The sequence below is a fragment of the Ranitomeya variabilis genome, chromosome 3 (genome assembly GCF_051348905.1).
Source record: "Ranitomeya variabilis isolate aRanVar5 chromosome 3, aRanVar5.hap1, whole genome shotgun sequence".
NCBI lineage: Eukaryota > Metazoa > Chordata > Amphibia > Anura > Dendrobatidae > Ranitomeya > Ranitomeya variabilis.
In genome coordinates this window covers 231,293,207-231,313,790 of record NC_135234.1, presented here as the reverse complement: position 1 = coordinate 231,313,790, position 20,584 = coordinate 231,293,207, and the positions used below count along the sequence as shown (strand labels likewise).

General features: G+C 47.4%; 1 pseudogene; it reads left to right on the top strand.

Annotated features, from left to right (window-relative positions):
- The first annotated feature begins 7,180 nt into the window (after positions 1-7,180).
- Positions 7,181-8,642, top strand: LOC143817666 (uncharacterized; annotated as a pseudogene).
- The last annotated feature ends 11,942 nt before the right edge of the window (positions 8,643-20,584 follow it).

Here is a 20,584-nt window from a genome sequence, read left to right as displayed (position 1 = left end):
ATATGTCTACCTAGAGCCTGGTACCCGATTGTAGTTGGTGGACTGCACCACCCTACTCATGTGTCTGCAAATGCAATGACACTACTGGCAAAGCAAGTCTGGTTGGCTCCAGGTTTTGGCAACTACGCAAGAGACTATTGTGCAACATGCGCTATATGCCTGGCACATAATCCCGGACAGACAACAAAGACCCCTATGAAGCACCACGTCCGACCTCTCTATCCGTTTCAGCGATTACAAATAGACTTTATCCAGCTGCCAAAAAGTAATGGGTATGAGTATGTGTTGGTATGTGTGGACATGTTCTCGGGGTGGCCAGAGGCCTATCCAGTTCGGAAGGCTTCAGCTAAAAACACTGCTGTAAAGCTAGTTGCCGAACTGATACCCCGTTACGGTCTCCCTGAAGTGATCGAGTCAGATAGGGGTACTCATTTCACTGGAGAAATATTTCAAAATGTACTGAAAATGTTGGGTGTTGAAAGTCAGTTACACACTCCGTACCATCCTCAAAGTTCTGGTAAGGTGGAACGCATGAATGGAACTCTAAAATTAAAAATACAGAAAGCCATGGCTGAAACAGGAAAGCCTTGGACAGAATGCCTTCCACTGGCCCTTTACTCAATACGCAATACCCCAAGGGGTAAGACTAAACTGTCTCCATATGAAATTTTGTTTGGCAGGACTGCCAATTTAGGATGTTATTTTCCACAACAACTTGTGTTAAATATTGAGTCATTGACTTCTTATGTGCAAAATCTTCAGAAACAATTAACTAAGGTGCATGCACAAGTTTTTGCTTCCCTTCCAGATCCTGACAACATTGAAGGAAGTCACAAGTTGGAACCAGGTGATCAAGTCTATGTAAAAAGACACACCAGAAAGGCTCTTGAACCAAGATTTGACGGACCCTTCCAAGTCCTGTTGACAACACCTACATCAGTCAAGCTTGAAGGAAAGGCATCATGGATACATGCAAGCCATTGCAAAAGAGCAGTATAAAACTCATAACATTGATGTTAATAGTATTAACCTCAACGGAGGCATGGGATAGACTAAATTCTTTAACCCCTTTGTACAATAGATTCGTGCAACATCATAGAAAATTAGTACATGACATTTAAATTAAAGGACGTACAACGACTCAGAGATCAGTATGACAAAGATAATGACCAGAATAAGGATAGCTGGTGGTCTGATACTTTCTCTTTTCTCAACCCAGCCAACTGGTTCAGAGGAATCGGTGGGTGGGTTGCTGGGATCATGCAGAGCATAATACATATAGTTATGATTATTGTAGTCATATACGTACTATTCCAGATTGTGCTCAAGGGTATCTCAGTATGCACAGATAAATTTTGTGTAATAGATGCAATAGTATAAATTTCCTTCTTTATTCTTATGTTATCCTCTAGTGATTCTAATTAATATTACTGTACTAATCTTTGTTTTTTTTTATATTTTAGTATACTTATTGCAAAACAAAGAAAAGGTTGTGAGAGTTAAACGGAAGAATTGATACTAGATTTGATTCTCTTATTAATGATATAAGCGTGTACATGTGTAATACCAAAAATAAAGGCTTTGTCTTTGGCCCTGTGGTAATCTAAAATATGGATATGTTAAAGGGGATTTGTGATAGATTATAAAAGGAATATGTCAAAGGGGGGAATTGTAGAGATCAGATTGAAGAATCCATTTTGTCTTCCTCTACTCAGAGACGTATATGAAGAAACTTGAGCAAGGTAGACATTTCCTTTTATGGACGCATTCCTTTGCCATATTGTAACCTGCATTCCAGAAGTGAACGTTATCAGTAGAATAGATACTCTTTGTTAGAGAATATGAGCCCTTGTACGCATGTCTGTAAATGCTTATCTCATTCCTATATAAACAGGAGGGGTGAGCCCAGTGAGTCAGAGGCGAGCTCCTGGGCGATCCCTGCATATGAATACACATCTCTTGTGCTGTGTGTTATTACTTGGATCTCTCTACATCAGAAAGCCAGGGACGGATGAGGACTCAACAGGACCATCTTAGAGAAACGGTCACACACCACCCAGATGACAGACATCTTCTGAGAAACAGGCAGATCTGAAATAAAATCCATCGAGATGTGCGTCCAAGGCCTCTTAGGAATAGGCAAGGGCAACAATAATCCACTAGCCCGAGAGCAACAAGGCTTGGCCCGAGCACAAACGTCACAAGACTGCACAAAGCCTCGCACATCTCGTGACAGGGAAGGCCACCAGAAGGACCTTGCCACCAAATCCCTGGTACCAAAAATGCCAGGATGACCTGCCAACGCAGAAGAATGAACCTCAGAGATGACTCTACTGGTCCAATCATCAGGAACAAACAGTTTATCAGGTGGGCAACGATCCGGTCTATCCGCCTGAAACTCCTGCAAGGCCTGCCGCAGGTCTGGAGAAACGGCTGACAATACCACTCCATCCTTAAGGATACCTGTGGGCTCAGAGTTACCAGGCGAGTCAGGCTCAAAACTCCTAGAAAGGGCATCCGCCTTAACATTCTTAGAACCCGGTAGGTATGACACCACAAAATTAAACCGAGAGAAAAATAATGACCAGCGCGCCTGTCTAGGATTCAGGCGCCTGGCGGTCTCAAGATAAATCAAGTTTTTGTGGTCAGTCAATACCACCACCTGATGTCTGGCCCCCTCAAGCCAATGGCGCCACTCCTCAAAAGCCCACTTCATGGCCAAAAGCTCCCGATTCCCAACATCATAATTCCGCTCAGCGGGCGAAAATTTACGGGAAAAGAAGGCACAAGGCCTCATCACGGAGCAGTCAGAACTTTTCTGCGACAACACTGCCCCAGCTCCGATCTCAGAAGCGTCGACCTCAACCTGAAAAGGTAGAGCAACATCAGGCTGACGCAACACAGGGGCAGAGGAAAAACGGCGCTTAAGCTCCCGAAAGGCCTCCACAGCGTCAGGGGACCAATCAGCAACATCAGCACCCTTCTTAGTCAAATCGGTCAATGGCTTAGCAATATCCGAAAAACCAGCAATAAATCGACGATAAAAGTTAGCAAAGCCCAAAAATTTCTGAAGACTCTTAAGAGAAGAGGGCTGCGTCCAATCACAAATAGCTTGAACCTTGACAGGATCCATTTCAATGGAAGAGGGAGAAAAAATATATCCCAAAAAGGAAATCCTCTGTACCCCAAAAACACACTTAGAACCCTTCACCCACAAAGAATTAGACCGCAAAACCTGGAAAACCCTCCTGACTTGCTGGACATGAGAGTCCCAGTCATCCGAAAAAATCAGAATATCATCCAGATACACAATCATAAATTTATCCAAATAATCGCGAAAAATATCATGCATAAAGGACTGGAAAACTGACGGAGCATTTGAAAGACCAAAAGGCATCACTAAATACTCAAAGTGGCCCTCGGGCGTATCAAATGCGGTTTTCCACTCATCCCCCTGCCTGATTCGCACCAAATTATACGCCCCACGAAGGTCAATCTTAGAGAACCACTTGGCCCCCTTTATGCGAGCAAACAAATCAGTCAGCAACGGCAATGGGTATTGATATTTTACAGTGATTTTATTCAAAAGCCGATAATCGATACATGGTCTCAAAGAGCCGTCTTTTTTTGACACAAAGAAAAAACCGGCTCCTAAGGGAGATGATGATGGACGAATATATCCCTTTTCCAAGGACTCCTTTATATATTCTCGCATAGCAGCATGTTCAGGCACAGACAGATTAAATAAACGACCCTTTGGGTATTTACTACCCGGGATTAAATCTATGGCACAATCGCACTCTCGGTGCGGAGGTAATGAACCAAGCTTGGATTCTTCAAAGACGTCACGATAGTCAGACAGGAACTCAGGAATTTCAGAGGGAATAGATGATGAAATGGAAACCACAGGTACATCCCCATGAGCCCCCTTACATCCCCAGCTCAACACAGACATAGCTCTCCAGTCGAGGACTGGGTTGTGAGATTGCAGCCAAGGCAATCCTAGCACCAAATCATCATGTAGATTATACAGCACCAGAAAGCGAATAATCTCCTGGTGATCCGGATTAATACGCATAGTTACTTGTGTCCAGTATTGTGGTTTATTATTAGCCAATGGGGTGGAGTCAATCCCCTTCAGAGGAATAAGAGTCTCCAAAGGCTCTAAATCATACCCACAGCGTTTGGCAAAGGACCAATCCATAAGACTCAAAGCGGCGCCAGAGTCGACATAGGCGTCCGTGGTAATAGATGACAAAGAGCAAATCAGGGTCACAGATAGAATAAACTTAGACGGCAAGGTGCAAATGGAAACAGATTTATCAAGCTTTTTAGCGCGCTTAGAGCATGCTGATATAACATGAGTAGAATCACCACAATAGAAACACAACCCATTTTTCCGTCTAAAATTCTGCCGCTCGCTTCGGGACAGAATTCTATCACACTGCATACTCTCTGGCGACTTCTCAGTGGACACCGCCAGATGGTGCACTGGTTTGCGCTCCCGCAAACGCCTATCGATCTGAATAGCCATTGTCATGGACGCATTCAGACCCGCAGGCACAGGGAACCCCACCATAACATCCTTAATGGCATCAGAGAGACCCTCTCTGAAAGTCGCCGCCAGGGCGCACTCATTCCACTGAGTAAGCACAGACCATTTACGGAATCTTTGACAGTAAATTTCCGCTTCATCTTGCCCCTGAGATAGGGACATCAAAGTTTTTTCTGCCTGAAGCTCCAAATGAGGTTCGTCATAAAGCAACCCCAAGGCCAGAAAAAACGCATCCACATTGAGCAACGCAGGATCCCCTGGTGTCAATGAAAAAGCCCAGTCTTGAGGGTCGCCCCGGAGCAAGGAAATCACAATCCTGACCTGCTGTGCAGGGTCTCCGGCAGAGCGAAATTTCAGGGACAAAAATAATTTGCAATTATTTCGAAAATTCTGAAACCCAGATCTATTCCCCGAGAAAAATTCCGGCAAAGGAATTCTCGGCTCAGATACAGGTGCATGATAAACAAAGTCTTGCAAATTTTGTACCTTCGTGGCGAGATTATTCAAACCTGCAGTTACACTCTGAAGATCCATTACAAACAGGTGGACACAGAGCCATTCAAAGATTAGAAGGAGAAAAAAAAAAAAAAAAAAAAAAAAATTCTCAGCAGACTTCTTATTTCTCTCCTTTCTCAGCCAAGGATTTTAACCCTTTAGTGGGCCGGTCAAACTGTCATGTTCTCAATGGCAAGAGAACATAGCATCAGCATATATAGGAACTAGCTCTTGGAAGATGGGAACTGAGCTGACCATGAACTAAACCTAACGCACAACTAGCAGTGGCCGGGTAGCATGCCTACGTTGATTCTAGATGCCCAGCACCAGCCGGAGGACTAAATAATGCTAGCAGAGGAAAATATTAGTCCTAGCTCACCTCTAGAGAAATACCCCGAAAGGAGACAGAGGCCCCCCACATGTATTGGCGGTGAATTAAGATGAAATAACAAACGTAGTATGAAAATAGGTTTAGCAAATTTGAGGTCCACTTACTACATAGCAGAAGACAGAAAGGACACTTTCATGGTCAGCTGAAAACCCTATCAAAACACCATCCAGAAATTACTTTAAAACTCTGGCATTAACTCATAACACCAGAGTGGCAATTCCTGTTCACAAGAGCTTTCCAGACACAGTAACGAAACTACAGCTGTGAACTGGAACAAAAATGCAAAAACAAACATGGACAAGAGTCCAACTTATCTAGTAGTTGTCTAGGAGCAGGAACAAGCACAGAGAGGCTTCTGATAACATTGTTGACCGGCAAGCAACTAACAGAGCAGCAAGGTTATATAGCGACTCCCACATCTTGATGGGAACAGGTGAACAGAGAAGATGAAAACACCAGTTCAATTCCACCAGTAGCCACCGGGGGAGCCCAGAATCCAAATTCACAACAGGAGTGACAAGTTCCCTTTAAGCAATTATTCCCTGTTCTAATGAATTGGCATCCTAGCGAGGAGTGCACCAGTTCTACAAGTTTCAACTCAGTGCTTACTTGGACATACTTGCAACAGTTTCCCTTCCCCGTTTTTCTTTTCTATCTTTTACTTGGCAAAAGGCTGTTCATTGATATGGCAGCCCTGTACAAGAAGCAGAGCAAAGAGGCTCTGATCAACCTCTGTGATCAGAGAGGAATAGAGACAGCCGACAAATCCAAGGAATTGCTGATACGTGCCTTGGTCGATCAGGACACAGAGCAAAATACTGAAGCATCTGGGCAAGAAGAGAGTCCACCTTGGAGAGACCCAGCAATTCCATCCCTTGCACCGGAGATTGTTGTGAACTCTGTTTTTGGGCTCCCTCTTGTGGTCACAAGTGGTACTGTGTGAGTGCTGTCTTTGGGCTCCCTCTGGTGGCTCTTTGTGTCATTCTGCAGGTCTGAGGCTGGATCAGCTGTCTCGTTATCTGTTAGCTGTTTCCTATTTAGCTCACCTGGACTATCAGTTGTTGCCTGCTGTCAATGTCTTCAGTTCTATTTTGGAGCTCTCCTGCATGCCTATGTTATCAGTCTCTTCAAGAGAAGCTAAGTTTTTCTTTGGTCATTTTTTTGATCATCAGTGTTCATATGTTTCTTGGTTTATTTTTGTTTCTTGTCCAGCTTGCTAATATGTGATTTCCTTGCTTGCTGGTAGCTCTAGGGGGCTGAGTTTCTCCCCTCACACCATTAGTTGGTGTGAGGGTTCTTGTATTCTCAGCGTGGATATTTTGCATAGGGTTTTTTACTGACCGCACAGTTCCCTATCTGTCTTCTGCTATCTAGTATTAGTGGGCCTCATTTGCTGAATCTGTTTTCATTTCTACGTTTGTATTTTCCACTTACCTCACCGTTATTATTTGTTGGGGGCTTCCTATATCTTTGGGGTGATATCTCTGAGGCAAGCGAGGTCTTACTTTCCCTCTAGGAGTAGATAGTTTCTCGGGCTGCGTCGAGACGTCCAGGATTTTAGGCACGTTCACCGGCTACCTTTAGTGTGTTTGGTTAGGATCAGGTTTGCGGTCAGTCCAGTTACCACCTCCCTAGAGCTCGTGTCTATATTCATTAACTTAGCTAGTCCGTTTTGCGATCCTCAGCCACTAGGATCATAACAGGAGATACCTTCTGGAGGTGCCATTGCTGAGGAGCCAATGGACTCAATTTTACAAATGGCCTTATAACAGCTGGGAACAAGTGATCCCAATCTGCATTTGCAGCTTATTCTACAGTACCGACAGGCTGAGAGAGAGGCGGCAAAACGCCAGGCTGAGAGAGAGGCTGCAGAATGCCGGGAGGAGAGAGCTTTCAAGCTTCAGATGGCTCAAATAGAAAGGGGTAACAGCCCTCATCTAACCCCCTTCCAGGACATAAATCCAAGGAAACCACATCTGGAAAATTTCCCTGTGATGGAGAAGGATACGGACTTAGATACTTTCCTTTGGGGGTTTGAAAAAAGCTGCAGGCAATATCATCTACCCCGTGAGCATTGGGTGCAGTATCTAACCCCTGGGTTGAGAGGCAAAGCCCTGCAAGTTTTTTCTGGCCTCCTACCAGAGCTAAATGGGATCTATGAGGCCATAAAAGAGGCCCTTATCAGGAAATACAACCTAACCCCAGAAGTGAATCGGAGAAAGTTCCAGAACCTACAACGTGGATCAACTGACAGCTATGGGGATTTTGTGAGCACCTTGAGGACCACGTTCCACCAATGGATCAGGGGACTTTCTGTTAACAGCTCTGAGGACTTACCAGATTTCATGGTCAAGGATTTCTTCATATGTGCCCCACAGATGTACTACAATTTGTGCGTGATTGAGAGCCACAAACTGCGGGTTAGGCTGCAAAGATTGCTGACTGTTATGTGGCTAACAGGATGCCTGAAGTGCAAAAGCCATCGGGATTCAGCTGGAAGGGAGGTAAGACAAATGGGGACCCTCCTCCCTCTGCCGGCCAATCACCAGTGCTTTCCAAGCCCACCTCCTATGGGGTTCCGGGGACTAGAAATTATTTAGGCAATGCACGCCAGTGTTTCTCCTGCAACAAAGTGGAACATGTCAGTGCAGTTTGTCCTGATGGGGAGAAACGCCCAACCACAACAACAAAGCCGTCTGGGCCCTCACCTTCTGTCCTCTTTGTGGCCGGCTCTGATGCGAGGACCAATGAAAACTATCAATCTGTCACTGTTGGCAATAAAGTCACCATCGGTCTCAGAGACACTGGGGCAGAGGTGACTCTGCTGCGTACAGGATGGTAAACCCTGCAGATAGCATACCAGGAAAGACTATGTCTATAACCAGAATTGGAGGGGTCAGCACTGCTGTGCCCATGGCCTGTGTGTACCTGGACTGGGGAGCAGGGAAAGGACTGAGAGAGGTGGTAGTATCCAAAGCTATTCCCACCAATGTACTGCTAGATGCAGACTTGTGGAGGATGGTTTCCCACTATGTCCCTCCCTTGCAAGTAAATGCTACAGAGAAGGTGGAAGCAAGTGACCCACCTGAGATCCCGTGCGAGGAGGGAAAGTGTACCAATGCTCAGGAATATATGTATGTGGCAGCTGTGACCCGGAGCCAGGCTGAGGCTCAGAAAAAACCCAAGAGATTAGAGAATTAGTCTCAAATAGACCTGCCTGAACCAGAGGACCATACTATGGCCTGGGAGCCTCCTCGCATGCCAGACCCCCCAAGGGCACTGATAACCAACACTGAAGACTCAGCTTCAGACCAGAGACTGATATTCCCCCTAGGTCAGGGCCTGCAGACTGACAATCAGAGCTTCCAGGAGGCCCTGCAGACAGGTATCAGTCTGGAGTAGGGTTGAGCGAAACAGATCGTTCATTTTCATAAGTCGCCGACTTTTGGCAAAGTCGGCGTCTCATGAAACCGAGCCGATCCCTGTGTGGAGTCGGCCATGCGGTACGCGACTTTCGCGCCAAAGTCGCGTTTCAATGACGCTAAAAGCGCCATTTCTCAGCCAATGAAGGTGGACGCAGAGTGTGGGCAGCGTGATGACATAGATCTCAGTCCCCACCATCTTAGAGAAGGGCATTGCAGTGATTGGCTTGCTTTCTGCGGCGTCACAGGGGCTTATAAAGGGGCGTTCCCGTCGACCGCCATCTTACTGCTGCTGATCTGAGCGTAGGGAGAGGTTGCTGCAGCTTCTTCAGAAGCAGGGATAGTGATAGGCAGGGTACATAAAGCCACAAACCGCTTGTGCTGTAGCGATTTCCACTGTCCAATACCACCTTTTGTTTGGAGGACAGTGGAAGCTACATTTTTTTTTCCTCAGCGCTGTAGCTCATTGGGCTGCCCTAGAAGGCTCCCTGATAGCTGCGTTGCTTTGTGTGTACGCCGCTGTGTAAACCAACTGCTTTTTTCAAAGCACAAATCCTGTTTTTCCTTCCTTTCTGCACAGCTATCTTGTGTGTTTGTCCACACTTTTGTGTGCAGCAGTCCTTTTTACAGCTGCCTGCCATATTTTTCTGAGATAACTGCAGGGAGATAAATATTGGCAAGTCTGCCTCCGTGCCATTGCTGTGTGTGGCATCTCGCTCTCATTGTGTGGCACCGAAAACATTGTGTAATACTTGGCCTTTTTTTTTTTTTTTCTAAATTCTCCCTTTTCCAAAAAAAAAATTAGTGAGAGATAAATATTGGCAAGTCTGCCTCCGTGCCATTGCTGTGTGTGGCATCTCTCTCTCATTGTGTGGCACCGAAAACACTGTGTAATACTTGGCCATTTTTTTTTTTTTTCTAAATTCTCCCTTTTCCAAAAAAAAAATTAGTGGGAGATAAATATTGGCAAGTCTGCCTCCGTGCCATTGCTGTGTGTGGCATCTCTCTCTCATTGTGTGGCACCGAAAACACTGTGTAATACTTGGCCTTTTTTTTTTTTTTTTTTTTTCTAAATTCTCCCTTTTCCCAAAAAAAAATTAGTGGGAGATAAATATTGGCAAGTCTGCCTCCGTGCCATTGCTGTGTGTGGTATCTGTCTCTCATTGTGTGCCACCGAAAACACTGTGTAATACTTGGCCATTTTTTTTTTTTTAGGGTAAATTCTCCCAGAAAAAAAAAAAATTAGTGGGAGATTAAGATTGGCATTTCTGCTTGAGTGCTGGTCCTGTGCGTGCCATCTGTCTCAAATTTTGGGGGCACAGAAAACCTAGTGTGCAACATTGGGCCTGATTTTCCTTTCAGTGTCAGGCACCTATAAAGGTATATATAAATCCTACAGAAGTTTGAGTTCACCTGATAAGTTGTTTTACAGTAACAAATAGCGTTACTTTGGTTACGTTTTGCAAACAATGAGGAAGTCTAGTGGAAGAGGTCGTGGCCGTGGGCGGTCATTGTCAGCTGGTAATGATGGTAGTGGTGGTGGAGCATCAGGTGGTCGTGGTAAAAGCAGTACAGCACCTAAGTCTCGAGTTGTTGAGCCAGGTTCGTTGTCTGGCTACACAAGGCCTCGAACGCTCTCTTTTCTGGGAGTAGGAAAACCACTTTTGAAGCCGGAGCAGCAGGAACAAGTATTGGCTTTCATTGCTGACTCTGCCTCTAGCTCTTTCACCTCCTCCTCGGAAAGTGCCAAATGTCAGAGCAGTGCATCGTCAGTGGATGCTCCCGGTCAGGGACAAGTCGCTTCCTTGTCTTCTTCACCCAGAACAAGAGAGAAGGATGCGTCAGGAGACACAATGGGTTACTCCATGGAGCTCTTTACACATACCGTTCCTGGGTTAGACAGTGAAACAGTTAACAGGCCATGTCCACTAGAAGTTGAATCGGACATGGAGTGCACAGATGCACAGCCACAGCCAGATTACTATGCTGTTCCTTTGACTCAGACCAGAACATTGCCCTCGCAGTGTACTGAGGCAGAATCAAACCCAGCGGAGACTATGGTGCCCCGTCACGGACGCTATACCACCGGCTTACACGGTGACACAGACGAAATCGCACACGACATAGAAGAGGAGGTCATAGATGACCCAGTTGTGGACCCCGATTGGCAGCCATTGGGGGAACAGGGTGCAGGCGGCAGTAGTTCTGAAGCGGAGGAGGAGGAGCCGCAGCAGGCATCAACATCACAACAGGTTCCATCTACCGGGCCCGTATCTGGCCAAAAACGCGTGGCAAAACCAAAACCAGTTGGAGGACAGCGTGGCCATCCGGTTAAAGAAGCTCAGTCTGCAATGCCTGAAAAGGTATCCGATAGTAGAAAGAGTGCAGTCTGGCATTTTTTTAAACAACATCCAAATGATCAGCGCAAAGTCATCTGTCAAAAATGTTCAACTACCTTAAGCAGAGGTCAGAATCTTAAAAGTCTAAATACAAGTTGCATGCATAGACATTTATCCACCATGCATTTGCAAGCCTGGACTAACTACCAAACGTCCCTAAAGGTTGCAGCACCCTCGGCCAATGAAGCTAGTCAGCAACGCTACATCCCTTCCCTCCCTGTAAGCCGACCATTTCCCACACCACCTGCAGTATCTGTGCAGCTTTTGTCGCCAGGCCAAAGCAGTCAGGGAATCACCAGGTTTGCAGTAGGAAACACTGCATTTAGGGCACCGGCAAGAATACCATCTCCAACCCTCTCTCACTCACCCATGTCCACCGGCACCACCGCTAGTTCCACGATCTCCAGCTCTCCAGTCCAGCTCACCCTACATGAGACTCTTGTTAGGAAAAGGAAGTACTCATCCTCGCATCCGCGTACACAGGGTTTGAACGCCCACATTGCTAGACTAATCTCATTAGAGATGATGCCCCACCGGTTAGTTGAAAGCGAAGCTTTCAAAGCGCTGATGGACTACGCTGTACCACGCTACGAGCTACCCAGTCGGCACTTCTTTTCTAGAAAAGCCATCCCAGCCCTCCAACAGCATGTTAAAGACCGCATCGTCCATGCACTCAGGCAGTCTGTGACTACAAAGGTGCACCTGACAACAGATGCATGGACCAGTAGGCATGGCCAGGGACGTTACGTGTCCATCACGGCACACTGGGTGAATGTGGTGGATGCAGGGTCCACAGGGGACAGCAATATTGGGACAGTTTTGCCTAGTCCACGGTCAAGGAAAGAGTTGGCTGTAGGCGTTCGCCCCCCCCCTCCTCCTCTTCCTCCTCCTCATGCAGAAGCGAGAGCTCGTCCACACACCGCAGTCGCACATCCACTCCATCCGCAGCTGCCACTTTTGCACACCAGGTGTGCCATTATGGGACAGCTAGTGGCAAGCGTCAGCAGGCTGTATTGGCAATGAAGTGTTTGGGTGACAACAGACACACCGCGGAAGTTCTGTCCGAGTTCTTGCAGAATGAAACTCAGTCATGGCTGGGCACTGTACATCTTGAGGCAGGCAAGGTTGTGAGTGATAACGGAAGGAATTTCATGGCTGCCATAGCCCTTTCCCAACTGAAACACATTCCTTGCCTGGCTCACACCTTAAACCTGGTGGTGCAGTGCTTCCTGAAAAGTTACCCGGGGTTACCCGACCTGCTCCTCAAAGTGCGCAGACTTTGCTCGCATATCCGCCGTTCGCCCGTACACTCCAGCCGTATGCAGAACTATCAGCGGTCTTTGAACCTTCCCCAGCATCGCCTAATCATCGACATTTCAACAAGGTGGAACTCCACACTGCACATGCTTCAGAGACTGTGCGAACAGAGGCGTGCTGTTATGTTTTTGTGGGAGGATACACATACACGGGCAGGCAGTTGGATGGCAGACATGGAGTTGTCAGGTGTGCAGTGGTCGAAGCTACAAGACCTGTGTCAAGTCCTTCAGTGTTTTGAGGAATGCACACGGCTGGTTAGTGCAGACAACGCCATAATAAGCATGAGCATCCCCCTAATGCGTCTGCTGATGCAAAGTTTGACGCACATAAAGGAGCAGGCGTCTGCAGCCGAGGAAGAGGAAAGCCTTGATAACAGTCAGCCATTGTCTGGTCAGGGACGTGTAGAGGACGCGGTAGCGGGCGAAGAGGAGGAGGAGGACGAGGAGGATGATGGGGATGAGTACTTTTTTAATGAGGAAGCTTCTCCTGGGCCAACAGAAATTAGTGGCGTTGCAAGGCCGGGTTCTGTTTTTTTAAGGGAGACAAGTGACGTAGATTTGCCTGTAACTGCCCCTCAAACCAGCACAACCGCAGATTTGCCAACAGGAACTTTGGCCCACATGGCGGATTATGCCTTACGTATCCTCAAAAAGGACCCATGCATTACTAAAATGATGAGCGATGACGATTACTGGTTGGCCTGCATCCTTGACCCTCGCTATAAAGGCAAATTGCAAAATATTATGCCACATGAGAACCTCGAACAAATATTAGCAACCAAACAAGCTACTCTTGTAGACCATTTGATTCAGGCATTCCCAGCACACAGCGCCGGTGATGGTTCTCACACAAGCTGCAGGGGTCTACATGGCAGAGGTGTTAAGCCCCCGTCTCACATAGCGAGATCGCTAGCGAGATCGCTGCTGAGTCACAAGTTTTGTGACGCAACAGCGACCTCCATAGCGATCTCGCTATGTGTGACACGTACCAGCGATCAGGCCCCTGCTGCGAGATCGCTGGTCGTGTCGGAATGGCCTGGACCTTTTTTTGGTCGTTGAGGCCCCGCTGACATTGCTGAATCGGTGTGTGTGACACCGATCCAGCGATGTCTTCACTGGTAACCAGGGTAAACATCGGGTTACTAAGCGCAGGGCCGCGCTTAGTAACCCGATGTTTACCCTGGTTACCAGCGTAAATGTAAAAAAAAACAAACAGTACATACTCGCCTTTCGGTGTCCAGGTCCCTTGCCGTCTGCTTCCTGCTCTCACTGACTGAGTGCCGCCGTACAGTGAGAAGTGAGAGCACAGCAGTGACGTCACCGCTGCGCTCTGCTCTCAGTGTACGGCGGCAATCAGTGAGAGCAGGAAGCAGACGGCAAGGGACCTGGACACCGAAAGGCGAGTATGTAGTGTTTGTTTTTTTTGGTAACCAGGGTAAACATCGGGTTACTAAGCGCGGCCCTGCGCTTAGTAACCCGATGTTTACCCTGGTTACCCGGGTGCTGCAGGGGGACTTCGGCATCGTTGAAGACAGTTTCAACGATGCCGAAGTCGTTCCCCTGATCGTTGGTCGCTGGGGAGAGCGGTCTGTGTGACAGCTCCCCAGCGACCACACAGCGACTTACCAACGATCACGGCCAGGTCATATCGCTGGTCGTGATCGTTGGTAAATCGCTTAGTGAGACGGGGCCTTTAGAGGTGCACAGATCAGAAGTGGCGTTGGACAGAGGGGTTTTCTGACCAGGTTGTGGAGTGATTTCGCAATGACCGCAGACAGGACAGGTACTGCAGCATCTATTCAAAGTGACAGGAGACAACATTTGTCCAGTATGGTTACTAACTATTTTTCTTCCCTTATCGATGTTCTCCCTCAACCGTCATTCCCATTTGATTACTGGGCATCAAAATTAGACACCTGGCCTGAATTGGCAGAATATGCGTTGCAGGAGCTTGCTTGCCCAGCAGCTAGTGTGCTATCAGAAAGAGTATTCAGTGCTGCTGGTTCAATATTAACCGAAAAAAGGACTCGTCTGGCTACCCAAAATGTGGATGATCTCACCTTCATTAAAATGAACCACTCCTGGATTTCAAATTATTTTGCCCCACCTTTCCCGGCTGACACCTAGCTTTCCTATAAAAAGGTCTTGCTTGTGGACTGGTCTTACTGAGTGTTCCAATCTGTTAATTTGCAGCAGCTGTTTGTCCAGCATACGACATGTTTACACCTCCCCCAATAAGAAAAATCCCCCCACGGGGCCGTTGTCTCGCCACTTGGCGCAAGCACCCGTTACAGTGCTGATTGTCTGAAGAGGCGGGTGTGCCCGCTTTTGGTCGACGGCATTGCCACTGGGTCCCTCATAGTACAATGTAGTGTCTCTGGCGGTGGTGGTGCGCACCCAACGTCAGACACACCGTTGTAACATGAGGGGCCCTGGGGCGGTACCACCGGCCACAAGAGAGTTCCCCCCCCCCCCAGCTCAAACTGTGCTCTACCACGTGCAAAATTATCTCGCACAGCTCCACCAATGTTTAGTCTATGCACTGACATCATTCAATGCTTGGCACTGACAAACAATACCAATTTGTTTGCATCTATGATGCTAGTTAAAGTAGTCTGGGTCAGTGTCCTATATTGACACCAGTAAATACTAATTTACTGCCAAATTACTTTGTCATAAACTCTGCAGATGAGCCCACCCCTGTACCTAAGCATGCCACCCTTTTTTTACTTATAGTTGTTTTGCGAGACATTAACATCTATTTAATTTTTTGGAGTACTAACTGTGTCAGACACTCCTTGCAATACTCCTCCACTGACCACAATGCTGCCTGGAGTGCGTGCCTGTGTATCCATGTAACCGATTTCAAACTGCCATGACTGCCTACTGTTTGTTATTTTAGGCCTTAGTGAGCCTGTCTGCGGCCCCTACTTGCAATACTCCTCCACTGACCACAATGCTGCCTGCCTGTGTATCCATGTAACCGATATAAAACTGCTATGAGCCTATTGTTTGTTATTTTAGGCCTTTGATAGCCTGTCTGCGGTCCCTACTTGCATTACTCCTCCACTGACCACAATGCTGCCTGGAGTGCCTGCCTGTGTATCCATGTAACCAATTTCAAACTGCCATGACTGCCTACTGTTTGTTATTTTAGGCCTTTGTGAGCCTGTCTGCGGCCCCTACTTGCAATACTCCTCCACTGTCCAGTGACCACAATGCTGCCTGGAGTGCCTGCCTGTGTATCCATGTAACCGATGTAAAACTGCCATGACTGCCTACTGTTTGTTATTTTAGGCCTTTGATAGCCTGTCTGCGGCCCCTACTTGCAATACTCCTCCACTGACCACAATGCTGCCTGGAGTGCCTGCCTGTGTATCCATGTAACCGATTTCAAACTGCCATGACTGCCTACTGTTTGTTATTTTAGGCCTTAGTGAGCCTGTCTGCGGCCCCTACTTGCAATACTCCTCCACTGACCACAATGCTGCCTGGAGTGCCTGCCTGTGTATCCATGTAACCGATTTCAAACTGCCATGACTGCCTACTGTTTGTTATTTTAGGCCTTTGTGAGCCTGTCTGCGGCCCCTACTTGCAATACTCCTCCACTGTCCACAATGCTGCCTGGAGTGCCTGCCTGTGTATCCATGTAACCGATGTAAAACTGCCATGACTGCCTACTGTTTGTTATTTTAGGCCTTTGTGAGCCTGTCTGCGGCCCCTACTTGCAATACTCCTCCACTGTCCACAATGCTGCCTGGAGTGCCTGCCTGTGTATCCATGTAACCGATGTAAAACTGCCATGACTGCCTACTGTTTGTTATTTTAGGCCTTTGATAGCCTGTCTGCGGCCCCTACTTGCAATACTCCTCCACTGACCACAATGCTGCCTGGAGTGCCTGCCTGTGTATCCATGTAACCGATTTCAAACTGCCATGACTGCCTACTGTTTGTTATTTTAGGCCTTACTGAGCCTGTCTGCGGCCCCTACTTGCAATACTCCTCCACTGACCACAATGCTGCCTGGAGTGCCTGCCTGTGTATCCATGTAACCAATTTCAAACTGCCATGACTGCCTACTGTTTGTTATTTTAGGCCTTTGTGAGCCTGTCTGCGGCCCCTACTTGCAATACTCCTCCACTGTCCACAATGCTGCCTGGAGTGCCTGCCTGTGTATCCATGTAACCGATGTAAAACTGCCATGACTGCCTACTGTTTGTTATTTTAGGCCTTTGTGAGCCTGTCTGCGGCCCCTACTTGCAATACTCCTCCACTGTCCAGTGACCACAATGCTGCCTGGAGTGCCTGCCTGTGTATCCATGTAACCGATGTAAAACTGCCATGACTGCCTACCGTTTGTTATTTTAGGCCTTTGTGAGCCTGTCTGCGGCCCCTACTTGCAATACTCCTCCACTGTCCACAATGCTGCCTGGAGTGCCTGCCTGTGTATCCATGTAACCGATGTAAAACTGCCATGACTGCCTACTGTTTGTTATTTTAGGCCTTTGTGAGCCTGTCTGCGGCCCCTACTTGCAATACTCCTCCACTGACCACAATGCTGCCTGGATTGCCTGCCTGTGTATCCATGTAACCGATGTAAAACTGCCATGACTGCCTACTGTTTGTTATTTTAGGCCTTTGTGAGCCTGTCTGCGGCCCCTACTTGCAATACTCCTCCACTGACCACACCAATGCTGCCCGTGTACCCCTGGAACCTATTTAAAAGTTCATAGAGCCTAGTTATATATTTTATTTACTGTTAATAAGGCCATGATGGACTACGCTGTACCACGCTACAAGCTAACCAGTCGACACTTCTTTTGCGAGAAAAGCCATCCCAACCCTCCACCAGCATGTAAAAGACCGCATTGTCCATGCACTCTGGCAATCTGTGAGTACAAAGGTGCACCTGACAACAGACGCATGGACCTGTAGGCATGGCCACGGAAGATTACGTGTCCATTACGGCGCAATGGGTTAATGTGTTGGATGCATGGTCCACAGGGGACAGCCTACTAAGTCTGTCTGCAGTCCCTAATTCAAATTGTCCTCCATTGTCTAAATCGGAGCTTCCACCTTCTGGCTTTCGGCCTATAGTATCAGAAATGAAACTGCATTTGACCTTCAACTTTGGTTACGGCCTACTAACGGTGTATGCCCCTGCCTGGTGTTTGTCCTCAATTGAATAAAGCTGAGCTTCAACCTTCTGGCTCTCATTAAGTGCTGTTATTTTAAAAAATGGTGGTTAGGGCCTACTAACGGTGTCTGCCCCTCCCTGGTGTTTGCCCACAACTGAATAAAGCTGAGCTTCATCCTTCTGGCTCTCATTAAGTGCTGTGTTTTCAAAAATAGGTGGTTAGGGCCTACTAACGGTGTCTGCCCCTCCCTGGTGTTTGTCCTCAACTGAATAAAGCTGAGCTTCATCCTTCTGGCTCTCATTAAGTGCTGTGTTTTCAAAAATTGGTGGTTAGGGCCTACTAACGGTGTCTGCCCCTCCCTGGTGTTTTTCCTCAACTGAATAAAGCTGAGCTTCAACCTTCTGGCTTTCGGCCTATAGTATCAGAAATTAAACTGCATTTGGCCTTCAACTTTGGTTACGGCCTACTAATGGTGTCTGCCCCTGCCTGGTGTTTGTCCTCAACTGAATAAAGCTGAGCTTCATCCTTCTGGCTCTCATTAAGTGCTGTGTTTTCAAAAAATGGTGGTTAGGGCCTACTAACGGTGTGTGCCCCTCCCTGGTGTTTGTCCTCAACTGAATAAAGCTGAGCTTCATCCTTCTGGCTCTCATTAAGTGCTGTGTTTTCAAAAATTGGTGGTTAGGGCCTACTAACGGTGTCTGCCCCTCCCTGGTGTTTTTCCTCAATTGAATAAAGCTGAGCTTCAACCTTCTGGCTTTCGGCCTATAGTATCAGAAATTAAACTGCATTTGGCCTTCAACTTTGGTTACGGCCTACTAACGGTGTCTGCCCATGCCTGGTGTTTGTCCTCAACTGAATAAAGCTGAGCTTCAACCTTCTGGCTCTCATTAAGTGCTGTTATTTTAAAAATTGGTGGTTAGGGCCTACTAACGGTGTCTGCCCCTCCCTGGTGTTTGTCCTCAACTGAATAAAGCTGAGCTTCATCCTTCCGGCTTTGGGCCTATAGTATCAGAAATGAAACTGCATTTGGCCTTCAACTTTGGTTACAGCTTACTAACGGTGTCTGCCCCTGCCTGGTGTTTGTCCTCAACTGAATAAAGCTGAGCTTCAACCTTCTGGCTCTCATTAAGTGCTGTTATTTTAAAAATTGGTGGTTAGGGCCTACTAACGGTGTCTTCTCCTCCCTGGTGTTTGCCCGCAACTGAATAAAGCTGAGCTTCATCCTTCTGGCTCTCATTAAGTGCTGTGTTTTCAAAAATTGGTGGTTAGGGCCTACTAACGGTGTCTGCCCCTCCCTGGTGTTTGTCCTCAACTGAATAAATCTGAGCTTCATCCTTCTGGCTCTCATTAAGTGCTGTGTTTTCAAAAATTGGTGGTTAGCCTACTAACGGTGTCTGCCCCTCCCTGGTGTTTTTCCTCAACTGAATAAAGCTGAGCTTCAACCTTCTGGCTTTCGGCCTATAGTATCAGAAATTAAACTGCATTTGGCCTTCAACTTTGGTTACGGCCTACTAACGGTGTCTGCCCCTGCCTGGTGTTTGTCCTCAACTGAATAAAGCTGAGCTTCAACCTTCTGGCTCTCATTAACTGCTGTTATTTTAAAAATTGGTGGTTAGGGCCTACTAACGGTGTCTGCCCCTCCCTGGTGTTTGCCCGCAACTGAATAAAGCTGAGCTTCATCCTTCCGGCTCTCATTAGGTGCTGTGTTTTCAAAAATTGGTGGTTAGGGCCTACTAACGGTGTCCGCCCATCCCTGGTGTTTGCCCGCAACTGAATAAAGCTGAGCTTCATCCTTCTGGCTCTCATTAAGTGCTGTGTTTTCAAAAATTGGTGGTTAGGGCCTACTAACGGTGTCTGCCCCTCCCTGGTGTTTGTCCTCAACTGAATAAAGCTGAGCTTCAACCTTCTGGCTCTCATTAAGTGCTGTTATTTTAAAAATTGGTGGTTAGGGCCTACTAACGGTGTCTGCCCCTCCCTGGTGTTTGCCCTCAACTGAATAAAGCTGAGCTTCAACCTTCTGGCTTTGGGCCTATAGTATCAGATATTAAACTGCATTTGGCCTACTAGTGTGGTTGGGCCCTTAAAACAGTGTCTGCTGCTCCTGGGTTTGCTAATCCACTGAACAAAGCAATGCCGCCTGTTTAGTCCTGTCCTGTTACCAATTTTGAACTGCATTTAGCCTACTTTATTCTTTGGCCCTATATCTGTTTCCTCCTCATCCTGCCCATTGCCCAGCCACTGCTAGATGAGTCTGCTGGTACATTGATCTAGACCACTACATTCCCCTTGCACTCTACACAGCCAGAATCTGACCCTGCTGAAAGTAAGGTTCCCCTTCCCGCATGTTATACCACCTTACACAGGGACAAAGAGGAAGGTGCAGATGAAAGTGCAGGTTCCTTTATCAGGTGGGGGGGGCATACTCGTTGGCGACGTCACTGGCACAGGGCCCCTCAGAGTACGCAAAAGTGTCGCTGCTGGTGGGAGGCGCCCCCGCCATGCAAACACACCGCTGTACTTTGAGGGGCCCTGTGCCAGTGCCAATGCGAACGAGTGGGCCCCCCCTGCTTGCTCAGGATCACAGCACTTGCAACGTTGAAATACTTACCTCTCCCTGCTCCACCGCCGTGACGTAGTCCACGTTTCCTGGGCCCACTAAAACCTTGAACCAGCCCTACCCCCCACAAATTTGCCAAAAGACCCCCAAGTTCCATTGAACAACTATTATTATAAAGTTAATTAAGATTGACAAGCTTCAGAAACAAGAATGGATGTTTGTGGCATTAAAATGGGCACTGTAGGTGTTTTCCTGGCCTCCACTCACTGCCGACTATGCTTCCCCATTGACTTGCATTGGGTTTCGTGTTT